Source organism: Phyllostomus discolor, chromosome 7, assembly GCF_004126475.2.
Source record: "Phyllostomus discolor isolate MPI-MPIP mPhyDis1 chromosome 7, mPhyDis1.pri.v3, whole genome shotgun sequence".
Classification (NCBI taxonomy): domain Eukaryota; kingdom Metazoa; phylum Chordata; class Mammalia; order Chiroptera; family Phyllostomidae; genus Phyllostomus; species Phyllostomus discolor.
The window spans coordinates 66,918,963-66,933,839 of record NC_040909.2 but is presented as its reverse complement, the minus strand read 5'-3'; the positions used below and the strand labels follow the sequence as shown (position 1 = coordinate 66,933,839).

The 14,877-nt window shown below is 40.4% G+C and overlaps 1 protein-coding gene and 1 long non-coding RNA gene across 2 annotated transcripts in view; both read left to right on the top strand.

Annotated features, from left to right (window-relative positions):
* LOC114501732 (RING1 and YY1 binding protein) overlaps positions 1-14,877 on the top strand; it is a 93,649-nt gene that overhangs the window by 71,687 nt on the left and 7,085 nt on the right. The gene's annotated exons all lie outside the window — the stretch shown is intronic.
* LOC118501670 lies at positions 7,318-10,782 on the top strand. The gene is made up of 2 exons (XR_004904304.1): positions 7,318-8,278; positions 10,101-10,782. It is a non-coding gene; the product is annotated as an uncharacterized LOC118501670 (long non-coding RNA).

The window sequence follows — 14,877 nt, the reverse complement described above, 5'->3', positions numbered from 1 at the left end:
GGCCTGGGAGCATTCTTGCTCTGAATAAATCCTTCTCTACTGCAGTACACAAAATATGTCTTCCAAAAAGATCTCTAATCAATGCCACACCCAGAAGTTCCTCATTATTGTTTATTTGTCCTTCTGGAGCTTAATCCAGCTATGCAGACAGGTCTCCATCCTCTCTGGGATATGCATTTGTGGGTTTCAGAGTCACCATTGTCTTGCAGCAGCAGCTCCAATGCTGTCTAGGACCCATGTGCCATGCTGCACTGGGTTGTAGCATCTCAAAGGCTGAGGCCCAGTGAGACTCTGCCTCCTGGGACTCTGCCTCCTGGGAGCTGGCTTCCAGTCATGCGGGGCCTAAGCCCCATGTGGGCCCAGCATCTCCCATCTTAAAAGTGTCCCTGTCCATGCTCCCCTGCTGGGCAAAGCAAGAGCCCAAGAAGCCAAGATAGGGAGCCTCTACTGACCTGCTGTTTAAAAGTCCTCTCCCAGAATTCCATGTGCTCCAGACGCCAGGCAGAATGTCCAGCTTTTCAACCAGTAAGGGCCAGTGTTGGCTAAATTTGCCTTTTCCCCTCTTCCAGCCACCATGTTTATTAGTAAGGGGGAGTTGCTTTTGTTTACAGTTTGCCTACAGCAAACTCTCTGCTCCAGTGGCTCCTCCCTTTAGAGAAGGCAGGCAGCTTCAATCTGCTGCCTGGGCAGCTCTCCCCTTCCCTCTGCCTTCTCCTGGCAGGAGGGAGAATAGCCTTTTGTGCCAGATTGGGGTTCCTCTGGACTGGGGTCTTCCCTGTTCTCCCAACAATCTCTGGTCTGATCTACCCCATTTCAGTAGCACTGGATGTTAACTTATAGGGTAAAATAATCATAAATTTATACATACAGATAATTGTATGAGTAAACAGGAGAGCAGAGACAACTCTTACACGAGAATTTTCAAATAGCAAATGGAGATGGAAAGGAGGAACTAGAAAATTGCCATTAGGCCAAAACAAAACATAAAACAGCAGTAATTTTTGTAGAATCCACGTTTGGGTGCTAAAGTTAGTGAGTGAACATTTGAGGGAAAACAGCTTATTTATACATGTAGTCTCAAAATAATCTCTTCTGAGATGTTTATTAAAGAATAGTAACATTAACGTGAAACCTGACAGATGCCACCATAGCCAAGTGATCATGGTTAACATCACCAGTAATAAGATATAGAAACATCATGAACCTCTTAATAATCATATCCCACTTGATGCCACAAGCGCTTATTCTTGTGATAATGTGGTTTATGAAAAACACCTGAGAGGGCATACATCTCTGCTGTGTAATTGTTAAAATGTGTAACCTCATTCTGACCATAAGAAAACATCAGATATACCCTGGCTGGTGTGGCTAGGTTGGTTTAGTTGGTTGGAGTACTGCCCTGTGAACTGTACAGTTGTGGGTTTGATTCCCAGTCAGGGCACATGCCTAGGCTGTGGGTTTGGTCGCCCATTGAGGCATCAGTAAGAGTCAACAGTTGGATCTCAATATCTCTGTCTCCCTCCGCCCCCTCCCGCCCACACACACATCCCATCCCTTACCCTCTCTAAGCATGTTCTCAGGTGAGGAATTTTTTTTTAAAGTGTCAAGGCTATTAAAGACAGACTGAGGAGCAATTGTAGACAGGAAACAAAAAATGAGGACAGAATGTGATGTGGGAGCCTAGACATGACACTGACACAGAAACTGGTGAGAATTTTTTTTAAAAGTGTTCAGATTAGTTGACAGTAGTGTAAACTAAACCAGTGTTAATTTTCTGGTTTTGATAATTATACTATTTTATATGAGATGTTAACATTAGAAACTGGGCGAGGAGGTATACAGGAACTCTGAAATTATTGTAGTTAAAAATTAAATGTTTAAAATTTATTTTCAGAATTCTAGAAAAACATGAGAGAAATCTGTTTTATCTTTGCAAATTAGTGAGACATTCAAGAAATCTTTGAAGAAAGTAAACTTGTAGCAACCTAGTTTAAGAGAGAAAAAAGTCCTTTTCAAAGACCTTTGAAAGTCATTTGTGGAACATAACATCCTTACCTTGTTGCAGATGTATTACAACTCATGCAAATTGGCTTAGTTGGATACCAAAGGGAGATACTTAATGAGTGGGATACCAACTTGAAAACTTCTGATATCGGAACAATGGCACATGTTTGCACGTATGTACTATGCCATCACCCCAGTTTATCCAATATCCCTTTGTATAAGCTTGGGATTTAGGTATATCTTTGTAATTGGAGAGCTTGCTGGTAGTGTGAGATTCTCCCACTTGATGGTACAGTACTTACTCTTGTGATAATGTGGTTTTTCTATGTAGGGTAAAGTAAGCTTTGAGAAGTCAGTTGTCCCTACCCATAGATCTTTTTACTTTGGGGGAACAAAAGGCCAAGAGCATTTCTGAAGGACTTAGACTTCTAAAGAATTTTGTCCTAGATCCTTGGACATAGCTAGTTAAAAAAAAAAAGGCATTGTGGAACAGAAGGTCAAAACCTGCTTTTTTCATACCTGTATGGTTGTGAGTGTAGCTGGGATATGTTAAAGTAGTTGGGATATTTCAGTTGGGAGCAGAGGTGGGTGAGTAATGGGTATATGTGTAATCTAGTGAAGGAACGGAAGAGAAATACCTTGATTGGCAGATTCAGAGACCTGTTTTTAGTTTTCATTTGCTACAGCTTGTTTTCCTTGCTTTCATTGGCTTCAGTTCATTTCCCTTCTTAAGATTCATTGGGTGGGCAGTGTGGATTAGTGCAAAGAGCATAGACTTGGGTTAAATTCCCCTTGCTTGAGCTTTCTTTTCACTGTTGGACCTTTAGACTTTGGTTCCTTCAATAACTTCAGAAAGTTATGAGAATGGAGACCATTCAACATGGTGCCTCCTTACAGGAAGCATTCTGTTACCTGTGAATCTTCTTACTTTTTTCCCCTCTTTTAAACTGGGAGCTCTTCTATCTCTGCATTTGGATGTATTCATTGGTACCCTTTTATGTCTTAAGTCCTTTTGCTGGGGAATGGTAGTAGAAAAGATGAGTTATACAAAGTCCCTCACTTCTGAGGCACAGAGAGACGTTTAAGCACAGCATTATAATGCAATGTGATGTTACATGCTGATGTGGCATCTGCTGTCTGCACCACCTTATACAGAGGACATATATCTTTGTAGCCAGCATCAAGTGAGCCACTGTCAGGAAACAAGCAATTATTTTGAAGCAAGTTTGGGAAGTACAGCATAAAGTTTAAAGGGTCCGTTCTGCCTCAGATGTTCATAATCGAGTAGGCAGAGGCAGATAAGCAGGTAAGACATTATAATATAGAACATTAAGTAGCAGAAGTATGTCAGGGTGGTTATGGGAAGCCCCTCAGATTTGGCCACAAACTGTTATTTGGCAGGAGAAATTGGGAAAATGGTGGCATTTGAGCTGGGTTTTAAAGTAGGTATAGGTTCTGCACGTGACCTAAGAAGCTTAGGGATCAGCAGATAAGTGACTGGTAAAGTATCTTTTGAAAAGATAAAGTCTTGGTGTGGCTTGAGCTACAACTCAGAAGCAACCTGGGGTGGTGAGTAGAGGAAAGGTGAGCCGGTGAGGAATGGTGGAACTAAATTGTGAGGATCCCTATTAGATCAAACAAGGATGTTAAGTTTACTTCTGTGAGCCTTAGTTGATGGCAAAGGTTTCAAGCAGAGAAATAAGCATTAAACTTTCTTTTTTGGACCTATGGCTTCAGTAGTGTCATGTTAGATAACTAAAGGGAAGATGAAAAATGACCAGATAGGACATCGTGGTGGATGAAGGTGTTTAGTGCCTAGTCTAGAAGGAAAATGGACAATGAAGATGTAGGAGTGATAGTGACCCTAAAATACAACACTACTTAGACTAAATCCTTATCATAGGTCTTTTGCTTGCTGAGGATTTGGTCAGAGTTGTTTGTTCTTCAGTGGACTTGGTTTTGTATAAAAGCTGAGGGAGATCTAAAGGCACATTTATTATGGGACATTTTGAATGACCACAATAAAAGGAAGGAAGCAAGATCTATAGTCTGTGGTTGAAATACCTTAAGACCACTTCTTGAAAGTTATTCTAGTGCTTACTAAGTTTGAAATGCCACCGCCCACCCCGAATGTTTTCTTAGTCTACAATTGAAGGTGAGGCTGCTTTTCATGTTTCCTTTTAGAAGTTTTGCTGAGAAAGAATTGAAGCCTTCTAAAGAAAGTCTCTTCCTATGATATGAAGCAAACTTGCACAGTAAAATATTTGGCATGATGTAGGGTAGCAGTTCACAAGCTTCTTGGTCAGAGGATCCCTTGCACTCTTTTAAAATTATTATGGACCCCAGGGAACTTTTGCTTATGTCAGTTATATCTATAAATACATCCCATACCAGAAAATAAAACTGAGAAATGTTTAAAACACAAGAATATACAAACATAAATTTTATTAGCTGTCATAGCAGTGATATCATGAGGTCTTTGGAAAATAAAAGGCTAGTAATATCTTACAATTATTATGGAAAATAAAATGATTATGGAAGCAGGTATGGCCCTGTAGACCCCTCCTGAAAGGGTGTCGAGGGCCGTTGGGAGTCTCTGAACCACATTGAGAACTACCGGGCTGAGATATCTGTCTATTGCTGCCAGGTTGGCTTTTAAAAATAGATGTTTTTGTTTTAAAAAATCTAAACCACTTGTAGCTCCTTTTACTTAATGAATATATGTTCCTGAGCTGCAGAAAAGTTGCAGTGCCTTCATGTAGTGGTGCTCAATTTCAATTATATGTTAAGTAAGTGTGATTTCAGGGCATAAGAGACATTTGAAAAATGATAATTTTGAATCTAGAGTTGAACATTTCAGATTGTTCTATTTATTAAATTAAGAATGATATGTTAGTTCTGTTGGAGCCAATTGTATCTGGTGAGTGTGTATAGTGCCGTGTATATTGTACAGTTGAAGTCTCATAGCTTCTTAAAGGCATCCTCTTTTAAAAGGAATATCTACAAAACCAAAATTCTGTCATACTAAAATATGCAGAAAAATTGGCAGTTATGTCCATGAGGATCTTTAGTGCTGCTATTGCTGCTACACAGCATAGTTAACATCAGGAAGATAATGTGAAGGATTTCTGCCTCTAGAACCATTTCTGGACGAAGGCTTACCAGCCTCTTGCATTTAAATATCTTCACTTCCTAGTGGCTGAGAAAGAGTGGTGTATGCATCCATAGCTGGAAAAGTGCTTTGAAGCATGTATATTATTTTTAAGATCAATTATTTTGTTGAACATCTACACATTCTGTGTACACATATTATGACAAGAGTTAAGTACACTTTACCTAATTTAATCTTGACTTCAACCTGTTAAATTAGGTGTGGCCCCATTCCCATTTCAAGTAATTTACCTGAGTTAGTAGTAGACCCTGGATAAAAGTCCAAAGGCTGTCCTAACTCAAAGTCTATACCCTCCTTATCATTTGTGAAGGTGACAGGGGGAAAAATAGGTGGGAAAAAGGGATGACTTGGTTGTGGGGGAAGGTTGTTTGTGTGTGTGTGTGTGTGTGTTTGTTTGTTTTTAGTGTATTTTATTGATTATGCTATTACAGTTTTCCCAGTTTTTCCCCCTTTATCCCTCCTATGCCCTGCATCCCCCAACCCTCCTTATCCCGCCCCCCCTTATATGTATAGCCCATGGATATGAACTAAGTTCTTTGAATTCTGTTTCCTATACCATTTTTAACCTCTTCCCATCTATTTTATGCCTACCAATTATACTTCTTATTCCCTGTATTCCCCCCATTCCTCCCCTCCCCCTCCCCACTAAAAACACTCCCTGTAATGTCCATTTCTCTGATTCTGTGCCTGTTCTAGTTTTTATTTTAGGTTCAGTTGTTGATAGTTGTGAGTTTGTTGTCATCTTACTGTTCATAGTTTTTGATCTTCTATTTCTTATATAAGTCCCTTTAACATTTCATATAATAAGGGCTTGGTGGTAATGATCTCCTTTAACTTGGCCTTCTCTGGGAAGCACTTTATCTGCCCTTCCTTCTAAATGATGATAGTTTTGCTGGATAGAGTAATCTTGGATGTAGGTCCTTGCCTTTCATGACTTTGAATACTACTTTCCAGCCCCTTCTTGCCTTCAAGGTTTCTTTTGAGAAATCAGCTGGTACTCTTATGGGAACTCCCTTATAGGTAACTGTCTCCTTTCCTCTTGCTGTTTTTAAGATTCTGTCCTTATCTTTAATCTTGGGTAATGTAATTATGATGTGCCTTGGTGTGTTCCTCGTTGGTTCCAGTTTCCTTGGGACTCTTTGGGTTTCCTGGACTTTCTGGAAGTCTATTTCCTTTGCCAGATTGTAGAAGTTAATTATTTATTCAAATAAATTTTTCAACTTCTTGCTCTTGTTCTTCTCCTTCTGTCACCCCTATGATTTTGATGGTAGAGTGCTTAAAATTGTCCCAGAGTTTCCTAAGCCGTCTCATTTTTTTTTTTTTGAATTCTTATTTTTTCATTCTGTTCTGGTTGGATGTTTATTTCTTCTTTTGTTCCAAATCATTGATTTGAGTTCCAGTTTCCTTCCCTTCACAATAGGTTCCCTGTATATTTTGCTTTATTTCACTTTGGGTAATCTTTGTTTGTTCCTTCATTTTGCAACTGAGCTCAATCAGTTCTCTGAGCATCCTGATTACCAGTGTTTCGAACTCTGCATCAGATACTTTGGCTATCTCCTTGTCACTTAGCACTTTTTCTGGAATTTTGATCTGTTCTATCATTTGAACCATATTTCTTTGTCTTGGTGCACTTGTTATGTTGTAGCGGGGTGGGGGGTGCTTAGGTATTCACCCAGATGAAGCAACCCTCTTTGCTGCGTTGTGACACACTCTGTGGGGGAGAAATCAGAGAGGGAACAATGTAGCTCGCTTGCTCCAACAAACTCTCATGTGAGACTGGGAGTTTCTCCTGCTATGGAAACCCTGGCAATAGTTTACCACTAGCTTTGAGTCTTAGGTTTCCTGTTCAGCCAGCTATGTCTTGTCTGCATAGTCTGCTCCCTTGCTGAGAGTCCTCTTAACCAGCCATGCCTCGCCTGTGCATTCTCTCTGCTTGGTTGCCGGACTCCTAACGTTCTGAGTGATGTATCTTTAATTCCTTGGTTTTGGAGTCCCATGCAGTTTGGTTTTCTGGCACTTGTGGTTGTTTATTGTTTTTAGATTGGTTGTTATCCTTCTTTTGGTTATGCGAGGAAGCAAGGCGTTTCTACCTATGTCTCCACCTTGACCAGAACTCTTTTTTTTTTGTTTGTTTGTTTTATTTTGTCTTGTTTTTTTTTTTTTTTTAAATTGGACAATTGGAGTCAGAATTGAGGGGAAATGTTGCTTGTCTGGTACAGACAGAATGGTTCTCCTGAGTCAAGGATATGTACTGGTGGGAAAGAATAACCTAGAATGCAAACTAAGATCCCTTCAGGTTCACCCAGTAGCTCATTCTAGAAAATGAGCCAAAAGATTTGAGAAATTTGATGAAGACAGATGTTTACATGAGGGAAAGAACTGTTTAGTAAAGAAAATAATGGCAAGAAGAGATGGTATTTGGTGATCAAAGGGAAATTAATGCTGTGCAAGGTCTGATCCTGGCGAAGTTATGTGACAATTGACTTTTTAAATTATCCATTGTATGATGATGATTGTCTTCACTGAGGGTCACAGAGTCACATAGAGTCCTTATAACCCTGGTGTGGCATGGCTAGACACTGTGGCAAAAGCAGCTCCTGGCCATGAGTACTGACTGATCTTCCAACAGCAAAATCAGCAGGTCGGACTAGTGCTGGCATAGGCCTACACCAGGAACTAACAACTAGTGTGAGGTCCTATGTTCCTGCTGTCAGGGAAGAATTAGGTTGGAGCTCTTGTGTGGTTTTGTATTCCCATAACTGAGCAGATTTCTCTAAAGATTATCAGTCCTTTAAAATAAAAGAAAGCACTTACCTGGGAATTTACTTGTAAAGCAAATGATCTACCATATTTCCTCTTCTGTTACTTACTCTTCATTGGACTAGGATACATTGGATTGGTAATTGTTAGCAATGCCTCAGCAGATATGAAAAAGGTACAGAAAATTTTAAAAGGTATTAAAACCCTTTTCTTAAAAAGCTCTCAGCCTAGTATGGTGTAGCTGAAAGAGTATCAGACTGATAACAGTCCAGGGATTCTGATTCTCTTTGGTCTGATTGTTAACCCTCTCTGTTCTTAGTGGCTGTCTAACTTATCAGATTTGTTTTTTTTTTAAATATATTTTATTCATTATGCTATTACAGTTGTCCCATTTCCCCCCTTCTCTCCCCTCCACCCTATACCCCCCTCTCCCACCCACGTTTTCCCCCTTTAGTTCATGTCCGTGTGTCTCACTTATGAGTTCTTTAGCTTCTACTTTTCCCGTACTATTCTTGCCCTCCCCCTATCTATTTTCAACCTACATTCTATGCTACTTATTCTCTATACCTCTTCCGCCTCTCTCCTCCTCCCACCCCCCTGCTGCTAACCCTCCATGTGCCCTCCATTTCTGTGGTTCTGTTCCTGTTCTAGTTGTTTACTTAGTTTCTTTTGGTTTTGCTTTAGGCGTGGTTGTTAATAATTGTGAGTTTGCTGTCCTTTTACTATACATGTCTTTTCTTTATCTTCTTTTCTTAGATAAGTCCCTTTAGCATTTCATAAAATAAGGGCTTGGTGATGATGAACTCCTTTAACTTGACCTATCTGAGAAGCACTTGATATGCCCTTCCATTCTAAATGAGAGCTTTGCTGGATAGAGCAATCTGGGATGTAGGTCCTTGTCTTTCATGACTTGAAACATTTCTTTCCAGCCCCTTCTTGCCTGTAAGGTCTCTTTGGAGAAATCAGCTAACAGTCTGATGGGAACTCCTTTGTAGGTTACTGTCCCGTATCTCTTGCTGCTTCTAGGATTCTCTCCTTTGTTTTTACCTTGGCTAATATGATTATGATGTGCCTTGGTGTGTTTCTTCTTGGGTCCAACTTCTTTGGGGCTCTCTGAGCTTCTTGGATTTCTTGGAAGACTGTTCCCTTTGCCAGATTGGGGAAGTTCTCCTTTATTAATTGTTCCAGTACGTGCTCCATTTGTTGCTTTTCCCCTTCCCATTCTGGTACCCCTATAATTCGGATGTTGGAATGTTTAAAGGTGTCCTGGATGCTCTTAAGTTTTTCCTCGATTTTTTTAATTCTTATTTCATCATGCTTTCCTACTTGGTTGATTCTATCTTCCTTCTGGTCCACTGTATTGTTTTGAGACTCAGATTCCTTCCTTTCACTATTGGCTCTCCTCCGCATATCTTCCTGCATCTCTTTTATGGTAACCTGCATCCTTCTATCTAAATTGCGCCCAAAATCAACCAATTCAGTGAGCTTTCTGATCAAGTGTTTTGAACTGTGCATCTGATAGATTGGCTATTTCTTGGTCGCTCAAAAGGATGAGTCCTGGGGGACTGATCTGTTCTGTTGGAAACATGTCTTTCCCTGTCTCTTCTTTTTTTTTTTTTTCCGGTCTGGTCGCTCTTGTTATGGTGGGGGGCAGAGCCTTAGGTGTTCACCGGGGCTGGGCACCCCAGTCGCTAGATTGTGACGTTATATGTGGGGGTGGGGGCGGAAGCGGGGATGGAAGGGAACAATGGCGGTAGTTCTGTTCTCCTGGGCTCAGACCCTTCTCTGGGATCCTGGGCTGCGAGCTCTGCCCTGGTCCACAATCGCTGCCTCACTGGGTCCGCCAGTCGCAGCTTGCGTACTCAGGGATCACCGCTGCATTCTTGCACCCCGGATGGCCGTTGCGCCGATTTCGCGCCAAGTTTTCCCCGACCTCCGCGCACCGCCGACCCGCACCAGCCCCGTGCCTGCCCAGCTCATCTTCTCCTACCAGTCTGGATGTACAGGTCTACTTCAACTTCTTGGCTGTCCCACTTCCATTCAGATAAATCCTCTGTCAGTTCTGAGTGTTATTCTGTCTATAAATTATTGTTGTTCTAATCTTGGTTGTGTGAGGAGGTACGTTGCATCCACCTATTCCTCCATCTTGCCGGAAGTGACTTAGCAGATTTGTTGAAGATAAAGTGGAACATTAGTCATTTAATAAAAACTAAAGATGGAAGGGAAAGAGCCCTTTTAGTAGCCTGTTTAAGTATGTTTTATATATTTTTAGAGTTTTTAAGTCTTATATTACATTTTAAGGTGTCATGATTATTTTTGTGTGTGTGATTTATCTTTTTAAGTCATATTTTATTTTTCTATTACAATTGACAATACAATATTACTAGTTTCAGGTATGTACTCCAGCAGTCAGACATTACATAACTTCCTAAGTGATCATCCCGATAATCTCATACCTATCTGACGTAAGGTCTCATGTTTATTAATGTTGGAGTTAGAACTCTTCTGTGTTTTGCTCACAGCATTTTCTCCTCTAAGTTATCACTGGTATTTAAAAAATAGAATAAGTTGAGTGTGGTGGGTAAAATGAACAGAAAACAAGTTCTTGTAGGCCTCTTTTCTGAATTAGTCATCAAAGCCAGTAGCCATTCATGTTTAGTGCTGGGTATGGTTGGGATAGACAGACTCTGATACTTGACATTTACATTGCCTTAGAGATAAATCCAAGTGTTGACTAATTTGCAAGTGTGTTTGCAGTTTGATTGTTTATAACTTAGAATACATTATTGTACGCAGACTAGTTCAAACAAAGATCTGATTTATTAACCTCATTGTGGCTTTAACAGCTAACTTTGCAAAGAAAAAAGTTGTACAGTTTATAAAGCACTTTTTTACACATTTGGCCTAGCCAGTTCCCTGAGGTTGGATTTACTGTTATTCCCATTTTATTTTTTAAATATTTTAGTCAGTAGGTGTTATTGCATAATGGACATGCACAGAGTATTTTGCTTTGTTCCAAGCTGGTATATATGTTTGGGGCATCAGAAATGGAAAAATTCAGTTATTGTTGGGTGGGATAAATATCTTAGCCAGACCAGTGCCATGTATACAATGATCTTTTGAGTGCAGGGAGAGGAAAACATCACTGAGAGGCTCCTTGTGATTACAGTACCATAATGTGATCTATCCTAAAGAATTAGGCTCCTGATAGAGTGAGCTGAGTGGAAAAGGCATTCACAGAGTTCTTAAAACTTTGCAATTGCTAATTCTTCAACTAACAAATTGCCAAGGCAAAGGAGGGGTTGGGGAGTTGTAAAAGTAATATCCAAAGAACTCAAGGGCAATGGAAGCTGACTTGAAGACATTTTGTAAGTTGTCGAATACCTCCTTCCTCCCCCCCCCCCCCCCCCCCCCCCACTTTTGATGGATTGGATGAGTTGTCTGGTTTGAGGGCCTTTGGATTTCAGGGCCTTTGTCTGGATTCAGGGCCTTCAGTATTTTAATTGAGAAGTGAAACACCAGATAGAATTCTGTAAGTGTACAAAATGCACAAATGGTAATTTAAGAAGAGCTGGACATAATCAAGGAAAAGATAGGATTTGTCAGAGGTGCCTCCAGCTCTTTGTTGCCTTAACCACAAGGACATGTCTTTGCCTTGTTGCTGTTGTGGTAGCTGGGGGACATAGAAGCACGTGAGAAACCAGTGGTAAGATCTCAGGTTCCCCTGAGTGCACAAGTAAAAAAGGCAAAGGGTATATGGGAGAAATACCTCTTTAAAAATGGTTTGCCTGTCTTCCCCAAAGTGGCACGAGTACACATATCAAAACAATCCCAAAAGATACTGTTTTGTGATCTCCCGTGTGTTCATTCATTTATGTATGCTCAAACTCTGAAAATTTTTCTTCTTTAAAAATTAAGGTGTACCCAGATAAAGATTTACTTCTCTTTTTATGGAATAGACTTTTCTGAGATAGTAGCTGTTTAAATGCAAATAAATAAATATGTTTTCCAGATGGTGCCTGTTATTGCAATTTCACAACAGATTTCCATTTGTAAATGCTACTGAAGTAGCAATAGATCTATAAAATAATTTTAAGAAGACAATTTTTTCCATAAAAATACTCTTTATTTTTCTATTATAGTTGACATACAACATTATATTAGTGTCACTGATTATATAGTGGTTGGACATTATATTATATAGTGGTTGGACATTTTATATATCCTAGGAAGTGATCACCACAGGAGTCTAATACCCACCTTGCACCACACATAGTTATTACAGTGTTATTAACTATGTTTCCATACTGTACTTCACATCCCTATGACTCTTTTGTAACTGTCAGTTCGTGCTTCTTAGTCCCTTCACCTTTTTCACCCAGTCCCCCAACCTCCCTCTCAACTGACATCCGTCAAATTTGTCTCAGTATCTGAGTCTGTTAATTGCTTATTTAGGGTGTGTTAGTTGAGAAACTTAGGTAGTTTTGGAGAATCTAGGCTCTCAGCTCCATATCAAAAAATTGACTTTCTATATGTTGAAATTTCTGCCAATTAAACATGCTATTTACAGTTTGTTGTGTGACACTTAGAAGACTTCATTGAGCAATGTAAATCAGTGGGAAGTAAGTATTTCTCACTGATAAGCAGTTTTAAATATCATGATAAGGGTTCATTCCTTATAGGCACTTGTTCCAAAGGCAGTAGAAAACATTCTTGCTGGCTCCTTCCTGCCCTTTTCTCTTCCCTGAAGGATACCCCAGTAGTCTTCTTCTTGCCACAGTAAAGGTGGTGAGACTAATGAGGGTAATGGGGCTCTTGGGAGGTGTCTAGCTAAAGTGTAGACTGGGATTGACCTGGGTTTTTCATCCAAAGTACCCTGTGCTGGAGTCACATCACCCTTACTTACCCCCAGTCTCCTGTATACACAAACATGCATCAAAACAAGCCTGGGCTTTTGGGAGGTGGAGAGACTCATTTGCTGTTATCTTTGTAAGAGAAGCCCATGGAGAATCCAGATGGATCTGGGTTAAAAATCCCAGCTCAGCGACTTAACATAAGTTGCTTAATCTTTCTGCTTCTCCATCTTCTTAATGTTTGAAATGGCGATAAAAGTTCCTTCTCTAGAGTATGTGCGCCTGTCCTGTGCCGCCTGTGAGTCAACTATACCTCTCCAACTTCAGGCGCAGTTTGTCATGTCTGGTCTGGGGGCTAGCTTCCCTGGCCCCATGGGAGTGAAGTGTGTGTAGTTCTATTACTGGACATTGGCCATTTCCATTCTGCCACATGGTCAGAGTGTATTAGCCTAGAAATAAGGAGGGAACAGATCTGCCAGAACAGTTCGGACACAGTTGCACCTTCTTGCAAGAACAGATCTTGTGGGAGGTCTCACATTGGAGGCCCTTCTAGTTTTCTTTACCTGCCGCTTCCAAGAGGTTTGCACTGCTTTTTGAACCAGTAAGTGTTGGAATGTTCTTTGTTCAGAAACACTGTGTGCCTTTTTAAAATTAATTAGGTATATTTTCCTACCTCATCTGCATTTCCTGACCCTGGGGGAATAAACATGAAAAAGTAGCTGTAATAATTAAAGTAATAAGTGCTCATCTGTTGTTGAGGTTTGTTTATGGAGAAAGGCTGAGTTAGTTACTTAGGATGGAGACATACGACATTTAGAACACAGCAATAATTTTGACAACACAGGTGGATTTAGCAAACACCCCATATTTTTTTGTAAAAATAATCCTGGGTCCTTTCATTTGTGAAATTTTGCCTTGGCTGACCATTAGAGGAGAGGAGTACCTAACCATTCTAGTCAAATTCATTTTTTTAGAAACACATGAGAACATGCATGCAGTTCTGCACTCATGCTACATATTAAGAATTATAGCTCATATTTTACCTTTTGTACACGTAGATATTGTGCTACAGATACTGGATTGTGATGCATGTGCCAAAGAATTCTGAGGATGTATTTGCTGAAGTGTTAGAGAATGCCAGTAGCAGAAACATGCAGTTGAGTGACTCACCCATTGTCCACAGTATGCCCATAGCCTTGGTATACTGGCCTCATTAGAGAATAATCCGTTCTGGATAAGTGTGATGTGTGGCTAGCTGAGAGCTGTAGTATAAGGCATGTCATACTCGTGCCATTAAGGACAATTTGTGAGATACCAGTATGGTAACTTTATTTTCTCTCTGCTCATCACCAGCTATCCCTTCTGCTGTTAGTGCCTGCTGCTCACCAAACCAGGCACCATTTCTAATGTCCATGGTTTCTGAATCTCTTCTCTGATTTTTTATTTCCATATTCTGCCTACAACCCCCTTTTACCTAGCATCCCTCTCCTGTCTCAGAAAAAAAGTGTCCCCATTTCTTTCCCAAGACTTTTTTTGAGTATGTTCTTTATTTCCTTTGTCCAGTGCATTAACCCCTGTCTCTTGTCAACCTATGATCTTTCTGCCTCTTTCAGTGTACTACACAATGTGTCTCCCTTTCCCATATAGAAATCCCCTCGGACCCTTCCAGTAGTAGCTGGGGCCATGTTTTACCTCAACACCACCATTCTCAAAGAAGGCTTCATGCTTGCTCTGTGTTGTTCCTCTGGCAGTTTACTTCCATCATTTTCACAGCCCTGATCCTATGTGGCTTGTTCTTTCAAGAGTTGGCAGCTACTCCTGATCACTAAAGCTTGGGCCCCTGTTCTCAATCCTCATCCTACTTTGTCTTTCTCTGCAGTGTTTGTTTGTTTGTTTGTTTGTCCGATAGATGAATTTATTGACAAAGATGATTGAGATAGCAGTCTTGCCATTGAGGAGTATAGTTAGTTGGTTGGCTATTTAGTGTAACGTAGTAAGTGACATCATAAATGTATGTCCTAGAGTCAGACAAGCTCCTCTTAACTGTGATTGGATGAGCCTTTGATTAAACTGGGAGTTCTCTGGGGC